The sequence below is a fragment of the Triturus cristatus genome, chromosome 3_1 (genome assembly GCF_964204655.1).
Source record: "Triturus cristatus chromosome 3_1, aTriCri1.1, whole genome shotgun sequence".
In the NCBI taxonomy this organism is placed as follows: Eukaryota; Metazoa; Chordata; class Amphibia; order Caudata; family Salamandridae; genus Triturus; species Triturus cristatus.
In genome coordinates, this window is record NC_140583.1 from 579438601 (window position 1) to 579458878 (window position 20278).

Consider the following 20278-nt stretch of genomic DNA (forward strand, 5'->3'; position numbering starts at 1 on the left):
TAGGTACCAAGGAAGAGATGCAGAAAGCCCTGAGAACCTGGATAGAGTCCGAGGCGGGTCCCTCCCAGAGTGAAGGTCCCCTGCCCCTGAATGCAGCCACGCCACCAGCACCAACCCCAGCGAACGAAGGGAGAAACAGCCTGGAAACCGGCCACTCCACGGAAGAAATACGAGAGCGGGAGAAGGTCCGGACCCATGAGCTAGAGCTCGCACGACTTCGGCTGGACGACGAACTCCTGCTGGCCGAAAAGAAATTGGCCATGGAGCAGCTGCGGCTACAAGAGGAGATAGAGGAGAAGAAACGGCATTGAGAACTAGAAGAGAAACGGCTACTCCTGCTGGCGGAGAAAAAGTTGGCCTTGGAGCAACTATGGCTGCAGGAGGAAATCGAAGAAAAGAAACGGCATCGAGAACTAGAAGAGAAAAGGCTGACCCTCGAACACGAGCGGGGCCTCAAAGAACTCGAGCTCAAGGCCCAGAAGGGGGAGACCGGCACCCCCAGCAATAGAGACGCTCTGCCGCCCACCGAAGCCAAGGTCCATATTCCCAAAGATGTCGTCAAGGAGTACTATAAAAACGACGACATCCAGCAGTGTTTTAAGGCGTACGAGGTGGCCATGACCTCCCATCGGGTACCCCGGAAGGATTGGGGTGCTGGCCTATGGGGTCGGTTCCTTAGCGAGGGCCGAGACACCCTACTCCAGCTCCCGGAAGAGGCGATGACCTCGTACGACCATATGAAGGAGGTCCTGCTCACCCGCTATGGACTAACCGCGGAAATGTACCGCCAGCGTTTCAGAGACTGCAAGAAAATCCCCGGTACCACGTGGGTAGAGTATGTTGACTTTTTCAGCAGGGCCCTAGAAGGATGGATCAAGGGGAGCAAGGTCACCACCTACGGGCAGCTGGTCGACCTCATTATTTGGGAACACCTCTCCAACAACTGCTTCATGGAGCTAAGACAACACCTCCTCGACAGCAAGCTGACCGAGCCGCGGAAGCTCGCCGTCGAGGCCGATCGATGGGTCAACACCCGAGTCCCCCGGAGCTCGATGGGGGAGTACCAGCGAAACCCCACCGGACCTCCCCGCCAGCCAACAGGAATCGGGACATCCCAGCCGGGCCGCCCCGGAGTCCGCCTCGGGGGCTGCCTCAGCAACACACCTCCCCGAACCTAGTCCGAAGAGGGACGACACCAGCCAAAACCGGACCCCGGCCCACGATAACCTGCTACGGCTGCCAACAAACAGGACACTATGCCAGCGACCCTGCCTGCCCCCTGAACCGACGAAGGGGGACCAACGGGCCCCCGCCCCGACAACTAGCGGCTGCCGCCCTGGGAGAAGGAGAGGTAGAGGAAGAACCCCTCGACGGGGGGTCCACTGAGTGGGAGCCGGCGGCCATGTCCCTGGTCTGCCTGGGCAGCCGAGAAATGGTGCCCCGAACACCCATCCCGAGCAACACCCAGAAATACCAAGAGCGGGTCACTATCAATGGACGACGGGCCGAAGCCCTCCGTGGAACCGGAGCCAGTGTCACCGCTGTCCGCTGCCACCTGGTGGCCCCCGAACAGATCCTGCCGAATGTGCTATGCCCCGTCTGGACGGCCGACAACAGCGAGAGCATGTGCCAGATGGCCCAGATTCCCTTCGAATGGGGAGGGGTGACGGGCATGCTGAAGGTGACTGTCCGCGACGACGCTCCGGTGGACTGCCTCCTGGGGAACGACCTCGAGAGTTCCCCCTGGGCTCAAGTGGAGCGGCGAGAGCATCTCCGAATGCTAGGACTGCCCGAATGGGCCTGCGCCACCACCCGATCCAAGGCCGCCCAGGCCCCCCGTTCGTCCAGGGCCGCCGACACCGTCGAGCCCGAGGGGCCCGTGCCACCACCTGCCTCCAGCAAGGAAGAAGCGGACACCGATGCCAGATCCACGGTGCCCCCCCCGGACGAGATCGCCTCTCTCGGCACACTCCCGTAGCTTGCCCAATGGTGCCACGCTCGGCTACTTCGTGCAGTGTGGGGGCCCCTCTGGGTGGTCTCTCTGACTCCCCCGAGGTCCGCCTTCCAACAGCGGAGTACTTAATAATCTTGGGGTTCCAGTTCTCCAGGGCTAATTTGAGCTGGTCTGCTCCGGCTGCGAGGGCAGTTGACCATGGATTCCCAGGTTCACAGAAAATATTTTTTAAAACCGCCTTCATAGATTTCTCTTGGGCCGCTGTAGTGAGAAAATAATATTTGCACAGAGAGGCCATCTCTTCCAGCGTTTGATGGTTCAAGGAGAATTCTAGGCGCACTTATGTATTACGGGTGCACGCAGGTAAATGAAACAGCCTTTTGTGGGCACTGCAATGTATTTTTTCTAGTTCTTTTGTTAGTTTTCCGGGGAATGCTAATTGGGCGTAAGTGAGGGCGGGCATTAGTTTTGCGCGTAAAACTCTTCGGATCGCCGTCGTGGTTGGACTGTGCAAAGTAGCTTGTAATTTGCAGAGAGGATAAGTAATGCATTTCCCTTTTGTTTGGATGTTGTGCAGTTGAGCACACGGACGCCCTGATTCAGTGAGCCAGACGCCCAGGTAGTTGTATTTTTGTGCACTTTCCAGTGTCAGCTGGCCGAGGCTCCATCTTGCTAATTTCTTTTTCGGGTGATGGCCGAAGATGACGACTTTAGATTTAGATTGGTTGGCCACCAGCTTGTGGGCCACGTTGTAAATTGCCAAAGCTGACAGTGCTTTTTGTAGACCTATTTTGGTGTGGTCTAAAAGTACCAATTCGTCGGCGTATTGAATAAGCTGTATCTTAGTATCCCCGATCCTCGGCGTAGCCAATGCTGCTCCTGTCAAGGCTTGGCCCATATCAGCGGTATACAGATTGAACAGGAGCGGTGCTAGGACGCACCCTTGCTTTAGACCCCGATCTGTTTTTATTTTCTCTGTTGCTGAGGTGTTGGAGAGTTTAATTCTGACCCAAGTTTTATGGTATAATGATTGTATTGCTTTCAACAACACGGGGTTGATGTTCCAAAGTGCCAGCTTCTTCCATAGGATTGTTCGGTCTACACCATCGAACGCTGCTGAATAATCAATAAAGCAGGCAAAGAGAGGGAGACTTTTGCGGATAACTGCTTGATGGGCCAGATAAGAAAGGGCTATTATGTTATCAATCGTCGATGCCCCAGATCTGAACCCTGTTTGAAAGAATGGTAAAAGACCTTCGGAACTTGCCCAGTGGGTTAACTCTACCAAGATAGAGCTGGCGTAGGCCTTGCCCTCGATGTCCAGGAGAGCAATCATGCGATATTTGTTCGGGTTGGATTTTGGACCTTTCTTATGAATCGGGTGAAGAAGCAACCCTCTCCAGGAGTCTGGCACATCCCCCATGACCCGGCATTCTGCATAGAGAAGTGTCAGAGTCTCGGACCAGAATTCTATGCTTGCCCTGAACAGAGAGCCGGGCAGGCCGTTAGGACCTGGGGCTCTGTTGTGTCTGATTTTTTTTAGAATTCTGGTGACTAAAGCTGTCTTGAGGTCAACTTTAAATTTGGCGGAAGAGTCTAATTCGCCAATCCCAGCGTGGTCGTAATTTTGGTGGAAACTATGTTGGTCGTTTTGATATAGTGTCTCTACGTGGCTGATCCAGGAACATGCATCAAGTGAGTTTTCTCTATGGTTGTGACCTTGAGCGAGGGTGTTTAAATAGCTCCAGAACTCTTGGGTTTTACAAGGTCTTAGCAGTTCAAAAATTTGCAGCCATTGGGCATCTGAGTAATCGCGCTTTGCAGCCCACACCGTTTTTTGAGTGATTTTTTGCGGCTGATTTTAATCGCATTTTATCTTGGGCAGAGCCGTTTTTTCTGTGTGTTCTGCGTAGGGCGTTTAGTATTCGGGCGCTTTCTTTGATTGTCGTATTGGTACATAGTTTGTGGGGTACATACGTTCGGGCACAACCTGCTGGGTTGTTGCGGAGCACAAGGGCTAGATCCGGAGCTAATCTGTCCCATTCTTTTATAACGCCCCCAGGATTGGGACTTAATGGCCAACCTTCCCATGCTTGTTTCCAGACCTCGAACTTGGTGGCCGGCACAGGCCCCCATTTAATTCGTCTCGGAAGGTTGTACAGTTCTTCACCAGTAGAAGTCCCGAGGCAGTTCATCCTAGGGCAGGTTTCCATTGTGAGGTTCAAGGTAATAAACTCTTTAAACTTTTACCGTGTCTCTGTTTATTCTGTTGTGGACTGATATGAGAATAATTACGAAAAGGTATTTCTGATTCCCACCATTCCTGAGATATACACTTAGTCGCTTGTTCTGGGTTGTCTATACATTGGGACCGCCAAGTTAAACCTCGGATAACGAATGGGACACTGATGCTGGTCGGATAAGGGGTTCTGGGTTCTGAGGTGAGTTTTTGGTACACCACAGTTCACTGAGAATCCCTGCAACACTTGGCTTCTTCCTTTAAAGACAGTTTTGGCTGGAAACCAGTGATGTCACTTTCTGTGCAGATGGATGATGGGAAATCCACTGATGTCACTTCCTGTACAGATGGATGATGGAAATGAGTCTTCTTGCTTGTTTTCTTCTTTTAAAGACAGATTTGGCAGGAAACAATTGCAAATAAATAGTTTTGACTTTTCTTTGTTGCACCAGTATTGCGTTTCTGACAATTGTTTTTATTATTTAAAACAGTGACTAGCTGATTATTTTTGTTTTAGAATGCAAAGACCCTGCCTCAACATTGTTTACTTTTTTCTATCTGTTACTTTAAAAGAATTATTTTAAATATTCATACAAACAGCTCCTCAAAGGGGTTAAAGATGTGTCTGTGCTGTCTGGAAGTGTGATTCATATTTTTTTTTATTCTACCATACAGTAAACAGATCAACGTGTTTTCGTTCTTACTGGTATTGCTCACGACAATTCTCTAATTTTATAAATATGTCTATTTTTATTGCAAATTATTTTAATTGATACAATAAACATGTTTCCCTACTTGTTAGACGGTGCCCCAATTTGTTTGTCTTCACCCTCCTTGTTTCTAAGTGGTACTACAAGTACCCAGGGCCTCTAAATTAAATGCTACTAGTGGGCAGAAGCACGCATTTTGACACCCACTGAAGTAGCTCAGCAAAACAAGCCCCAGGCCTGCCATGGCAACTTTTGGGTGCAGTTTTAAACTGCCATTTAGACCTGGCAAAATAAACCAATAACCAGGCCTAAGGTGCATGGCATTTAAAAAATAGAACATGTGTATTTGAATTTTACATGTACTGACAGTGAACAGTTCCTAAAGTCATTTTTCACTGTAGCAAGGCTATCTCTCCCATAGACTCACCCTGGATTACCTTATTACACTAGGGGGCCGATTCCGATCCTGTATTTTTTTTTGCCGTACGACTCGTATCCGTAATTTTTTCCGTACGAATCGTACAAGTGCCGTCCCACCCGTGAAGTACGATTCGTACGGGAAAAATACTTACGGATCAGCCCGATCCGTACGAATCGTATCGGGAAAAGTTGTACGAGACGGACCGGACACTTTTCCGTACGAAGCCTAAAACTACAGTCCGACCGTACAAGTACGATCCAGACCGGCTTTCCGATTTACGATTCGTACGAAAAACATCCCCTACACGGGGAATGACTGTACCCGCTACAAAGCGAACTTTGTACGACTCGTATCCCAGGAACAGTTGTTCCCGGGGTGTGAGTCGTACAGAGGTACGAGTCGTACAGGCCCCCCATGCATATTTACGCACCTTACAACAACATTGCGTATGTACGGTGCGTACCCCCAGTGCGAATGTACGGTGCGTACCCCCAGTGCGAATGTACGCACCATACCCCCAGTGCGAATGTACGCACCGTACCCCCAGTGCGAATGTACGCACCGTACATTCGCACTGAGGGTATGCTGCGTACATTCGCACTGGGGGTACGCACTGTACATTCGCACTGGGGTACGGTGCATACATTCGCACTGGGGGTATGCACCGTACATACGCAACGCACAGGGGTGTATGCCTGTACAACTCGTACCCCTGGTGACTCTGCTTTCATGGCTGTTTTTGGCTCCCGTAAGGAAAGAGCCGTACGGAGTGCCGTAGGGACGGATCTTACTTGCTGGGCCAGAAAACGCTGCTTAAATACGTACGGATGTCGCGTACAGGCTGTTCCGGATCCGAATAGTAGTTTTTTTTTACCCGTATGGTCTTTTGTACCATTCGTACGGAAATAGGCTTTCTGTATGAATCGTACTATCTAGGTTGTACGGAAAGTTTACCGGGTACGAGTCGTATGGAGTAAACGCTCCGTACAACGATTCGTACAGCCTTTTTCCAGGATTGGAATCGGCACCTAAATAAGTGAAAACTTCAGTTTGGAAACAGATAGAGAAATACTTCTTCCACTCATTTGAATTGTATTTTTAAAATCCTCTTGAATTCTAAAGTTAGAGTTTAAGTTACTATTCCTAAAATAGTACTTTTAGAAAGTTGCCATTTTTCTGACTAAACCAACGTATTTGTTTTATTTTTTTAGAGTTTTATATATTGTGAACTAGACGCGAAGATATCAGCTATCAGAGTGCTTTACATGAACACCAGTTTTGTTACAGATGAACACATTCATCTATGTAAGGCACGGGGAGATTAAGTGATTTGCTCAGAATCACAAGATGTTGAGCTTCGTTGCCGAAACTCAAACCTGATTTTCCAGCTTCAAGGTCAACTTCTCTAGCCGTAAGGCTACCTCCTCTCCCCAAAACTTTGCCTTTCTGCTGGTATCCAACATCACATGGCTGTGAATGGCTCTCCTGTGGTGTGTTGTATTTTTCTTCCAGACATGGGGACAAAGAGGGCCTGGCTGTAGAGGGATTGGGGCTTCCTGACAAGGTGGATGGGGAGTAGTTGTGCTCTGCCCTGATTACCCTTTTAAGGACATTACCTGCAGCACACACAAAGGAACCTGACACCAAGCCTGCCATTTCCTTTGTTGTCCTAGACAGTTTAGAGCTGAACCCAGTGGAAGGGGAAGAATTGAACAGAACCAGTTTAGAAGTAGGCCAGGCATTGCTCCCCCACACACCAAAGCTGGCACTGGGTATAAATGTGGCACCTTCAGAATCTCGCATCAAAACACTTCTGGACCTGTGGAAGATTCAGAAGAAGAACTGCCCTGCTGTCTGAAGAAGGAAACATTGACCTGATTGCCTTGAACCCAGGATCCCCAGAAGGGACGCCAAGGGTCAGTTGGTTGACCTCCTGTTTGAGCTACAGAGACACAACAAGCTTCCAGATGCCTTGCTTCCAACATCCCAGCTGACCCACAGCAACTGAATCTGACTGAGGCCTGCTGCTGACTTCTGCGTGAGTGAGCCCTGATCCCAAAGAGCAGCCCCCCAGGTCTGGTTCAAATCAACAAATTTTGCACGGCAGGTAAAAATCCATAAGAGTAAGGCCCTTTGTAATTGCAAGAAGGATCCTCACACCAACAATGGTCTCCACATCTTTTGACAAAGTGAAGTTCCAGTGGTAACCTGCTCTTCACACCAAACAGCAAACACCCACATCTCCCATCAGTGCAAAGCCCCAGCGACAACTGCAGACAACAACCTCCTTCTGGCTTCTGCCAACATGATGCTGCAGCTGAGGCTCCTTGCATGGACCTGAACACTGAGAAGGTATACTCTTCACTGGGACGAACTTTGTCCCTTTATTCCACCTGTGGTCCATCACACTACCTGAACTTTTGTCTTTGACCTAGTCCAACTGGACAAGATAACTGTGTGTGGCATTTTATGCTGTTTTGCTCTTTTTCACCTAGAACTTTAAAACTTCATAGGGCTAGTTCTGCTTATTGGAATTTTTCATTTAGGTATCATTTTATTTATTAATTTTTGCTTTTTTAAAATTGATTTGGGATTTCTTTTGTGTTGTGTTTTCACCGTATAAGTGTTTTAGTGCTGCATAAATACTTTGCACATTGCCTCTAAGATCAGTTTATTGACTGCTTTTGTGCCAAGCTAGCACAGGGTTAAACACGGGTTTATTTAGTGGTTCCCCTGACAAGGACTGAGTTTATTACTTGAGTGGGGGTGTCTGTCCCATCAACTATTAATTAACACTACATTCATGCAGGTGCTATGTCTAATTTTCTTTTTGTTTGCATTTTTATTTAATAATCAGTCGTTATTTCAATTGACAAAATTGCTTTTTCTTACAAGGAGAAAATGCAAAGCGGTAGTTTGGAACTGATATTGTTGAAAAGCAAGTAACAGCGTTGTCCTGACCTATAAAAAGTATTACAACACTCCATTGATATGCTCGGACAGAAATGGTTCAGGGGAAGGAGCAACAGAAAAAGAAAATAATTAACCACAGGAGAAATATTCATTTTAATGTGTTCTGTCCCAGACTGTGAGCAGTCGCAGTAGATGATGTTGATCAGTATAGACAGGAACACATTGAAGTTAATCTTTACTAGATTTAAGAATTCCAGCTCAATAGTATCTCAGATATTTACTTTGCTACCAGTGGTGGCTCTCCACAAACAAAGGGTGGTGGGGCGGATGGAGAAAACATGGGTGGAGCAGCGTGCGAGGGGCTCATGCAGGGGGGGTGTTAGAAATATTATATTTTTGTTTTACTTACCTTTAGCCGCTGGCCGCCTCCAGCGTTGCGTCGTGTTGCACCTCCTCTTCCTGGTACCAGCAGCCCCTGGGACAGCACCTGGGACGGACTCCCATCCAATTTCCATGCTGCAGAGCATCACGGGGCTTGGACTGAGCGGGATAGAAAGACCAGGGAGTCTGTGGGGGTTTCTCCAGCCCAGCTGCTCGATGCAGCCGAGCTGGAGAAGGCTAAGTGCGCATGTGTGTTTTGGTTGGCCTGAGACGGCCGGCCAAACACACATGAGCACTTAGGAAGTGCACGTAGCACTTCTCTCCCCTTCCATGCCTCAACCCCGCCCCGCCGTACAGCTCTGGCTCAGAGCCTTCAAATGTAAAATAAAACGATGGAAGAACATCGTTTTATTTTTCATTTGCTAGCTATGAGCCACGCAGTGGGGCGACACTCCTCTGCCATTACGGAGGAGCCGCTACTCTTTGCCACACACTTTGAAACATTCCATTTTTGGTACAGGTGCATCTGGAAAATTGAATTTTTTAATATCAATTCACACTTGGTTAAGATTTGTTCATAGCCAGAGATCTGGGGATCATGTCCATTAGATTAGACATTTTGTTGAAAATATTTATGAGAAATATAAATATGTCATGTACCTGTAAGCAAGTTGTCTGGTTTACTCCAGCCAAACGTCCGGACAAGGAGGTTTTCCCATTGGTTAATTATAACTGCTAAACTAATTGCTCAAGAATGCAAGGAGTGACTAGACATCCATGGCTTGCTCCTTTTTGTGCTTGAAAGAAGCAGGAGCCAGGCACTCTTTATTACTTTAACACTGATCATATTATGACAAATTTTGACATTTTTTTTTTAACAGAGTTTTATATAGCGCAAACTATCGGGTATCAGAGCGCTTTACATAGCACCAGTTGCATTGCATGAGGACACACATTAATTTTATTTAGGCACGGGAGATTAAGTGATTTGCCCAGAATCACAGGATGTTCAGCATCATTACCGAGACTCAAACCCCGTTCCCCAGATTCGAGGTCAACCGCCCTAGCCGTTAGGCCAACTCCTCTCCACTAGACTGAAATAATTGATTCAGTTCCACTCATTCCATAGTTTCAAACCTTAGGCCCATTCTATGCAGTCAACACTTTCTCTAGACATACCAGACACTGCTGTTAGGGTTTAATCTGTTAAAAGGAGCATTGAACCAGGATGAACATTGCATAGTGTCTGCCACTAGACTGCCATTTGCAAAGTCTGCCCAGTTTAATGTCAGATCATATCCATCATTGATGTCTCTAGGTCTTTTGCAAAAAAACGCAATATGTTACCATTTGTGTTCAGCAGATAATTTAGACAGTAGTCTTCATAATCTCAAAACGAATTCTGCTCTTTTTGTTAAGAGTGAGATGGATTTATCCTATGTCTGACTTTGATTTAAGGAGAAGAATCCCCAACAGCAGTGGTACTTTATCTTCTCCTAACAAATGTAGTACAAGACTATCCCTTGGGCGGCATTTTAAGATCTTTTTTATAGTGGTCTGTAGAGGACCACAAGAAACCCTAATACAGTCTCTAAAAGGATTATCAGCCTTTTTCAGCCATGGCCCACACTCTATCGGACCCTCAAGATATAGTGGTTGTTTTAATCCATTGTGGCCCTTTTACGAGCTGCTCAGTGGTTGGGCTGATATTTTATCAGACCGGAAAATATCTAAATCTGCATGTTTGGATTTTATCACCGACAATAAATAACTCCGATTTATGAGTTTGTCCCGGTAAAGAGGGAATATCGTGCAGATGTTAGTGCTGAACGACCCAAACTATGTTCATCACGATAATTATCTGGTATTTTTCACCTAATTATCTTTGGCAGATGTGACCTACCTATACTATTTCTCTTCTGCTTTAGGAGGACATTCTTAGAATATTGAAAATGCAATCTCAGGCCGCCATGAATGTGTGAATCTTATTTCAACTCTGCAGTCCTAAATCACATATTTTGTGTCAGCACTTGCTTCATTTACTGCTCATGCAATTGTTCAAAATAGGGCCTGGTAATCAGTTTACTCTGAAGCATACCTAAATTAAATCAGAAGAAAGAATGCCTACCCTAGCAATGTGAAAATAAGAAAACTTATGCTAGGATAATGCATGTGACTATGCATTGCAGGACACACGATCTTGTAAAGAAATCATTTCAGAATCCATTCATCCCATCGCAGTCTTTCTTTGAATCAGCACATCTTCGTGAAACAAGCCTGTAATAACCATCTGGGAGTGGGAATAAGGTGACAGTAGCTCCTCTGGACATTTACAAATGCACTGTGTTGTGTTTAATAAAGAGGTGCTCTTGTCCATATTTATTTTCAGAAATTCATAACCTACATTTCAGCAGATAGTAGACACACTTCATCTGGACCCATTTCAAACAAATGTGTAACTGGCTACCCTTCCACACACCAATAACTGAAAATTAAGTAAGAGCCAACTAGAGCCACTGATTACCAATAAAGGAGATAAACTTGCATGCTGTGTACATACATCTAACAAATACATGAGATTTGAGTACCATGCTACTCCAGCCCTTGATAAAGAAATGATCGCAATTTCGCTAACATGCTACTTCACCCACTGTGAAGCCAACAGTGTTACAGCACCCGCGGGTAAGCGAGAGAGAGTGAAGTATTATGCTGCTCTGTCCACAGGGGTTGAAGTAACACACCCCGCCCACTGATAAATAACAGAGACTGCAGAAACATGCTACGGCACTCTTGAAGAACTGCAATAGAATCTGAAGTATCAAGGTATCACACCCAACTATGAAAAATAACAGACTGAAACAACATGCTACACTGCCCATTGAAAAGACGTTACTGAAACGGAAGCAACATGTAGCAGTACCACTGATGACAGATGCCATGACTCATAGCATTTGACTTAAATAACTGATAACAATAACAGATAAATGCAAACGGGTGATTCCAAATAACAGAAACTGAATTATGCAGAATGATATCCCTGTTATGTCTCACCAAATAGGAACTGTGAGTCTTTGCGTACTCCTTCGAAGAAGGACTGGGACTATTAGTTTCCTAGAAGCACTGGTAACTAACAGCTCAAGATTTGGGGGATAAAAAGCACTTACCTTCTGGAGACACTCCTGCTTCTTGAGGTTACACTGAATATAATGAAAAAGGGAAAGAGGCTTACAACTGGTGTATTTATAAGTCTGGAGCATCTAGTGGTCCGAAGACAAAACAATATGTCACTTATTAACAGGAAGGGTAATGTTATTCTATGTGTAGCAGATCCAATCTAATGGTATTGCTTCCTGTGTCTTTGGAAGTGGTGTCTACACTAGTTTCCTATATAGCAGTTCAAAGTCTGATCCTGCATGAGTCTCAGTATTAGATTATCTGTCTTCGATGCGTTCTTCGCTCACTGCACTGCATTTCCTTGTTTCTGCCACAGTATTTCTGGTGAGAATTTTGGAGTTAGGATTTTTGCTATTATTTTTTAGAGTAGTTAGAATTATTGTGCTAGGATATTGTTTTTTACTTTATGTTTTCTATTTTGCTTGTGCTTTTTTAGGTGATGTTTCTGCAGTTTGTTTGCTTTTTCCTGCCTTAGGCACCTCTATGTTGCCTCATCCATCTTGTACATCTTTCACGGTACCTTGCTTGGTGTCTCACCACCTTTCTCTCAGTAAAGCTGGAGGACAGTGATGAGTCTTCTGAGGGAGGCCACCTTTACCATCTCTCTTTCAAGAAGAGGAAAGTAAAGGAAGTGTGACCTGCTCTTAATACTTCCCTGTAAGAAGGTGATTTGAGAGGGATCACAGGCCTGATCGTTAAAGTATTAGGAATCAATGTACAAGCGAAATAATAAAGGGTTTAATGAAGCAAACAAACAAAATGCACGTAATTCGGGATGCTCTCCATGGATCACATGATTTTGTATTGAAAATGGAAAAGAGTATTAAATGGTGAATCGCACATCTCAAAAACAAAATGGAGTACAGTATATGTTTGCATATTGTTTCCATCCTCTGATCAATGTAGAATAATTGAAAGTGGCATGCTTCCTATTTCCTGATCAAAACTATGATCATGGCCTCTAAGCAGTCAAATCTTCTAAATATAGAACTATGCAATACATTATAATGATCAGACTATGTTCACTGGTATTTGTAGGTTTGCATAAAAATATGGCATAGATCATGTAATTATCTAAACTTAAAAACCTAAACTAACAGAAGCAATGCATGTAGACTCTTTCAATTCCTCATATAGAAAAATAGGAAGCACTAGCATTCACAAACATTGGAATGACAGTGGGTCACTCTGTGCAATTAAAGACCCTCTTCATTGTTCAGTTAATCATGAAGGGGCTACGCCCCACCTCCAAAAGATCAGTGACCAGAATGTAGCTCACAGTCCTGATATCAGTCCTGATATCATCCAACTTAAAAAACAGAATAGAGGGAGATGAATTCCTTGTGGAGGAAGGCAAATTCTGGTACAAAATCAGTAATATCCTCCACTTCAAAAAATCCTTCAACATCTGGCTCTTCTCACAACTCAAACGCTAACAGCCATCCCAGCCTACCAATTCATGCTCTTAACATCCAACTCCAATAGGCCACCCAAAAGGCAAACATACTCTAAGGAGAGGCTTGCAGTGTAACACCACAGCATTGCCTCCATTGGCAGGAGATTAAGCAAAGAATATTGTTTGTGAGCATCTGCCTTGTACAGTTCATAAGTTCATTTCCTGACTTTACGCACATTATTTATCAAAGTGTCTCTCTCCCTATAAGCCCCAAAGATATCATTGGTCTGAGAATCGTCTTCTGCTTGAAATCCCCCATACTGCAAGGCAGTAGTGACGCAGGAGGCCTTTTAGATACCTAGGCCTCAAACTGTGAAATCACCTCCCACATCATATGCACCAAATTTACAGCCACTTTGCCTTCAGTAAAGCTCTCAAGTCATATATGTTCTCTTTCAATTCTCCTGGTTCCTGAGCCACATTTTTCTCATGAAATCTTTTTGGTTTTTCACTATCAGTTAGTTGCTTTCTCCTAGCACCAAGAAGAATGTTTTCGTGAATTTTGCTCTTTACAAATAAATGAACGAAAATGAATAAATATATAAATAGAGGTAATGCAAATTATTATTATCATTTTATTAATTAGGGAAGCTGCAACAAATACTTTCCCTATGTAGACTGTCAGTATTTAAATGCCATGCATAAATATGAATGCCTGAGATTTTGAATTAATCATTGATGTTGTCCAAGCTGTCTTACAGTACAATTTTTTGCTCCGCTCTTTATTTTACTTTCTACTGGTAAAGAGGGTTCACGTTTTTTTTTATTTTGCAGCACACTGGTATATATGAACTTTTATCAGAAGAAATTACAGCTGTTCAAATATGACTCTGCATTACATTCAGATCATGTTTTGACCTCAATTAAAAGAAAAGCCATCTCTTTGTAGTCCAGAAACAACCAGGCCAAATAATTCTCTCTCACGCCAGGCAGACAAGTGCACAATGCCGGGCAGTGGAGCTCTCTGGGATTGCCGGCAGACCTAATTGTGTACCAGTGGAGTCAGGCCGAGTTGAAGTAACCTCTGGCTTCACCATGTACGCTGCTGGAATATCAAGCCTGACAGAGCCTCTGGGAGAAGGTCTGCACTAATGGTAGCCATGGCTACTTACCTTTCAAAGCCCTCAGAATGATACGGAAAAAAGAACATGATATTTGAATTAACCCTCTATTTGCCTCGGTACATTGGACTGCCTTTTGACCCCAAAATGTGCCGGGGAAAAGGGACCGACAAGACAAGAAAATAGATAGGCGGGAGACTGCTTTCAAATACACTGCAGAATAAAAATATAATAGTGGTTGGACTAAAAAAAAAACATTTTTAAACCAAGTTACCATTAAATTGCACTTTTTTGCCATTATTGTGTTGCTTAAAGTGGCATTGTGGTTCTTCTGACATTGCAAAAAAAAACTTTACAGGCGGGGTTGCTATTGGGAGAGGAGGCAGAGAAAACAGGAATTTAGTTAAAAAAAGAGCCCTTACAAGTGTAGAACATTTATTTCCCACAAAACAAATGTTACCACTACTGGCAGCTAAAGAGGGAGACGCTCACCAATTAATATGAGTATGATTGACATTTCTTTTTAATGCCATTTTTTAAATGTAGAATTTTAACGCTTCGGCATTATGTAATCTGATTCTGTGGATGACACTGTGCAGTTTGGCATATACTGAAACTTTTATGTCACAACAATACTAAGGTTTTTAATTCCAAGAACTAACCCATATAATCTCGTATTCTGACCTCAGCCACATTGGACTACCTTCTTCAGAGAACTCTGGGGGATATTCTCGAGAATAGGTGATAATTAACGCCAACCTAGGTTAACTCAACTTTCCATAACGCCGTCTATTGTGGGAAACTAACGCCGTGTTAACGCCGTATTCTCAACACGCAGGCAACAGACGATAGATCCCCGATAACGTGTCAAATGTCCGCGCTAAAATTACTGGGACGCCGATAAAAAAGGAAACCCGAACGTGAAAAAAGTTGCGAGGGTCCCAACAGCGATAAAAATATCAGCGACAAGCAGCGCCAGGCTTCCTATTCTCACGTGAGGCGGGAAAATTCACCATAAAAGCTGCCAAAAAAAAACAAAACCAAAACAACTGAGAAGCACCATGGAGGAAGCTGGAGCAACTACAGAGGCCGACCAGAACCCCACAAACCCCCTGGAGGACCAGCCAGGGACCTCGGGGAAGGAGAAGGGCAAGAAGAAGAAGAAGAGGAACCCGCGATTAGGTCCGCAGGAAAACAAGAACCTGATTACGGAAGTGATAGAACACCAACAACAACTGATCATCACCTCCACTGTGTCATTGGCAACTAATAAATGCAATATGGCAGTCCATCTTGGCCACGGTGAATGCAGTCGGAGTGAAGTGCCAAGAAGCGCTGGAATGATGTGAAGCGCTAAACCAACCTAAAACTCTCTAACAACCGGAAAGCAGCAATGCAGCCTGGAGGTGGGAGTCCAGCGCCACAGCATGCGCTGGATGAGATGGAGGAAATGGTGCCCACAGTCATCAGTGGGAGACAGTGGCAGTTGTTGGGGGACCGGAAACAGCTCAACATGACCTGACACAACAGCAACAGGGTGAGTAATGACTAGAGACTGGGGGGACGGGGGGAGATGGGCACAATGGCACACATGCACAATTAAGTATAGCACAATGCACACCCACAATGACTCTGGATCATGTCCCTGATCTCCTTGGCATACTGCAGCACACATAGAAATGAAATGAAATGAAAAGGAAATTAATAGAGCGCGAAACAGTAACCCGAGGGTGTCAATGCGCTTGTTCAACAAAAACAGGATTTAAGCTAGGTGGTTCGAAAGCACCTTAAAGACTGAACAGCCATGGCTTCAACGCCTTCCTAAAAGCCATCAAATGTGTTTCTTGTTTCAGCCTCATTGGAAGAGAATTCCATAACTTGGTCGTGCCAACCAGAAAACTTCTTTCCCCCCAGGAAAATTTTTTGACCCTGGGAACAATCAGATCATGGGCAAAGGATGAACGGAGACGACGGACTGGAATATAGGGTAGTAAATTCCGTTTTAGGAAACCGGACCCTATGTCATGTATGGCCTTAAAGACAATGCATAGAGCCTTAAACACAATACATCAGGCAGCCAATGTAGATCTTTAAACACCCTTGATATAGATCTATGTCTTGGGATGTTCAACAAGAGCCGAGCCGCAGCATTTTGCACTACCTGTAGTTTAGACAGGCACCTTTTCCGAAGATTGATAAAAAAGCCCATCACAATAATCTGCCTTTGACAGAACATGTGCTGAAGCCACTAATTTGCGTAGCTCAGCTGGGATGAATGGAAGGATCTTTCTCAGAAGCTTTAACGTGTAGAAAGAGAGGGAGGTGACCTGATTGACATGACTTTCAAACGAGAGTTTAGAGTCAAATATAACTCCCAAATTATTTACCTTGATCACTGGCGTTGGTAACGGACCAAGCTCCAAGGGCCAAAGATCGGGGGACCAGATATTGGTGTGAGCACCAAAAAGTAAGACCTCCGTCTTACTGTAGTTAAGTTTTAAGAAATTGGTGGCCATCCAGTCACCAACTTGACAAAGGCAGGTATGAAACTGTGCCATAGTGTCAGTGGGCAAGCCTGACACTGAGACAATGATCTGTGTATCATCGGCATAAGAGAAAGCCGAGAGGCCCAGGGCCTGATCACCCTCGCCAGTGGTGCAACGCAAATATTAAAAAAGGTCGGGCTCAAAGACGATCCCTGTGGCACCCCGCATGGTAGTGTAAAGCTGGGTGATTTATACTTGTGAGTGCTTTTCCTTTGACACCGATCCACTTCAGAACTTCCAAAAGTTTCTGATGGTTCACCGTGTCAAATGCGGCGGAGAGGTCAAGCAGCACAAGTGCTGCATTGCCCCCCGCATCAACTGTCTGCCTAATCAGTTCAGATGATGTAATCAGAGCCAGTTCGGTACTATGGTGTTTTCGAAATCCGAACTGGGTGTCCTCAAGAAAACCATGCTTTTCGATATATTCTGATAGAACATCATTCATGGCTTTCTCCACCATCTTCGCCGGCAGCGGAAGTCTAGAGATTGGGAGGTAGTTGTTGGGGTCTGCCCCATCTAAATTTGGCTTCTTCTAAAGGGGGAGCACAGATGCCAGCTTCCAGCTAGTGGGGAATATACCAGAGAAAAACATTTGATTAAAAATAGGAGTCAAATGGGACACGAAAACCTCTGGTAAAAGATGGAAGATTTTTGGCGGACATAGGTCCAGTGGGGAACCCGATTTAGTGGACCGCAGAAGGTTTATTGTTGCTTCTGTTGTCAGTGTTGGGAATGCAGATAATTCAGGAAGGTGCCTAGATTCAACGGGGGTCCCGGGGGTGATATTAGCAACCCCAGACAATGCTGAAGCCTCTAATGAGGGAACTATTCCTTGATCCATGGACCTAGCAAATCCATTATAGACCGTCTTAACTTTCTCTTGGAAAAAAGTGGCCACATTGTTACAAAATGCCTGGGTTTTGGGTGAATCTACTGCCTTAGAGCACTTGGTTAATCGTTTTACCGTCAAGAAAAATTCCTTTGAGGAATTTTTTGCTGATAGTATAGCTGTGGTGAAATAGCTGTTTTCTCCTTATAAATACGTTTTTTGTACTCAAGCAAGGCTCATTTATAATTAGCTCTATCCTCCAATTCATATGAGAATCTCCACTCCTTTCCATATGGCGACATTTTTGTTTTTGTAGCCTAAGCTGTTCCGAATACCAGGGTTCAATGGGTCTGGGCCTATGGCTGGAAATGCATTTAGCTGGTAGTACTTGATCTATTGACTTTCTCAGGCAGTCCTCAAATGCAGCAACAGCTTTATTTGGGTTTTCTAAGAGTTGTGGTGGGTTTTGGGCTAAGGAATATTCAAAAATATCCAATGGTAACTTATTCCATGGCCGGACCATTTTCCGCTGCCTGTTTGTCGATTTCTTTGTCTGAGTGTTTTGTGCCAGAAACGAGAACATAACAGCTTTATGGTCCGACCAGACAAGTGGCAGTGATGGAACGCATTGTAAATAACTATTACTAGTAAATACTCCATCCAGTAGATGACCCCCCAGAATGCGTACTACCAGTCACCTGCTGAGTAACGCCCATGCTGTTTGCAATATCAATAAAATGTATAGCATCGCTATCTAATGGATCCTCCAGGTGAAAGTTAAAATCGCCCAGGATCGTAATATCCGGTGACTGGGATATAACATCCAGGGAACTGCCTATGTCCTTCAAAAAATCAGCCTGGGAACCTGGGGGGCGGCAGCATAGCATACCATTAAAAGTATGATGGTTGCCTATCATCAATTTAAAAAGTAGGGATTCCAGGGTGGGTCCATTGTTTTGAGAGGTGAAAACCCCTTTCCACGTATTTTGAAACAGGACGGCCAGCCCACCCCCTCTTTTGCCTACTCAGTCTTGCCTGAATAATGTGTACCCTGAGGGAACCGCCATTGCCAAATCAGGGTCTGAAGAGGCATATCCCCAGGTTTCTGTAATAAAGGCTACATCTACACCATGTGTTTCAACGAACTAAGCAAACTCAGACACATGTTTACAGAGAGAGGGTGCATTGATAAGAGAGCCTAACAATGTCTTTGTTTCGTTCTTTCCAGCCTATAAAAACTTCCGACTTTATGATGTCTGGGGTAAATTAGAGGGATGGTAAGAGAACCTACAGACATTACACTTGAAACGAGTCGCAGAGGAATCGGTACAAGTGCAGGTTTTTAGATCGCACCTACCATTTTTGTTGAGGGCTCGTTATTGTTCTCCAGTATAGGTGATTGCATATGCAGAATGGAGCCTTAAACCGGCAGCATCACTGGCCCTAGGCATGGGCCCGGCGCGGACGGGCACAGACGGGCTTGCCTTTGGCGCGCCGGCGGTGTGGCCGCTGCACCTGTCCGCTGTGCGGCCGTGCTTATATCCCCCCGGTTAAGCATCTAGGGCAGGAACACACCCTGCCTACTTCCGGGTCATGCAGAAGTCCTAATGGACAGGCGGAAGTGCTAAAGCCAACGCCGTCCGTCCTCGTTACCAGCCCAGTGAGGTGCAAGTTCACTGAGGCTGAGTACGAGTGCTTTGGAAATAGCAGCGATGTAAGCTAAAAGACGGAATCGATTTCAGTTTTTTTTTTAAAACAATTCAAACAATAAAAGTAAGTCAAATTCAGATTCTATCAGTGTATCTTCAACTTCAATGCAACACAATACAACCCCCTGTAGCTTCCCAAATGCTTTAGTCGAAAATAAGCAATTCAATGATTTAAAAGTAAAGTGCAAACAGATCTAGCGTCCTGCAAAGTTAACCAAATGAGCAATAGCAAGTAGGCCCCCGTTGACAATGTGCCCAGAGGGGGCCCTCCACACACATCACTAATCTCACTACAAACCCATGCATATGTTCAGAACCCAGCAAAGCTGCAGGTTCATGAGCCACACTGACAATGCATGACAATTAGCATGGCTGCAGTCCAATTATCATGACATGATGCACGCAACGAGACTGAGGTGGCTGAGTGTGGACCATATCCGTAAAGGAGCAGGTCACACTCTGACACATCCACGTGCACAAACAACCCCTGATGTCATCCCCCTTACGTCCATGTTGCTCATGTTGTGGGACTTGAGTTACAGGGTGCATCTCTGGATCAGGGTGGTTCGTATTTGACCCCATGTGACAACCAAAATCTCATATCTGACCCCAAATGAAGCCCTGATGTCTTTTTTGAACACCAATTACAGCCTTCATGTCATGTTTTTGTACACATGTGATACGCTGATGAGTGGGATTACGTACTACATTTGACACCCTGAAATTGACGTTCGAATACTTGACACCCTAAACAGCCTCTCTGCACAGAGGTGACATCCCACCATCTATTTGCCATTTGTGAGATTGTTATCACTTAATGTTGCACTTACACTTGTCAGAGTGATGAGCTAATGCAGAGGACTGACATGCACACAGGGAATGTGT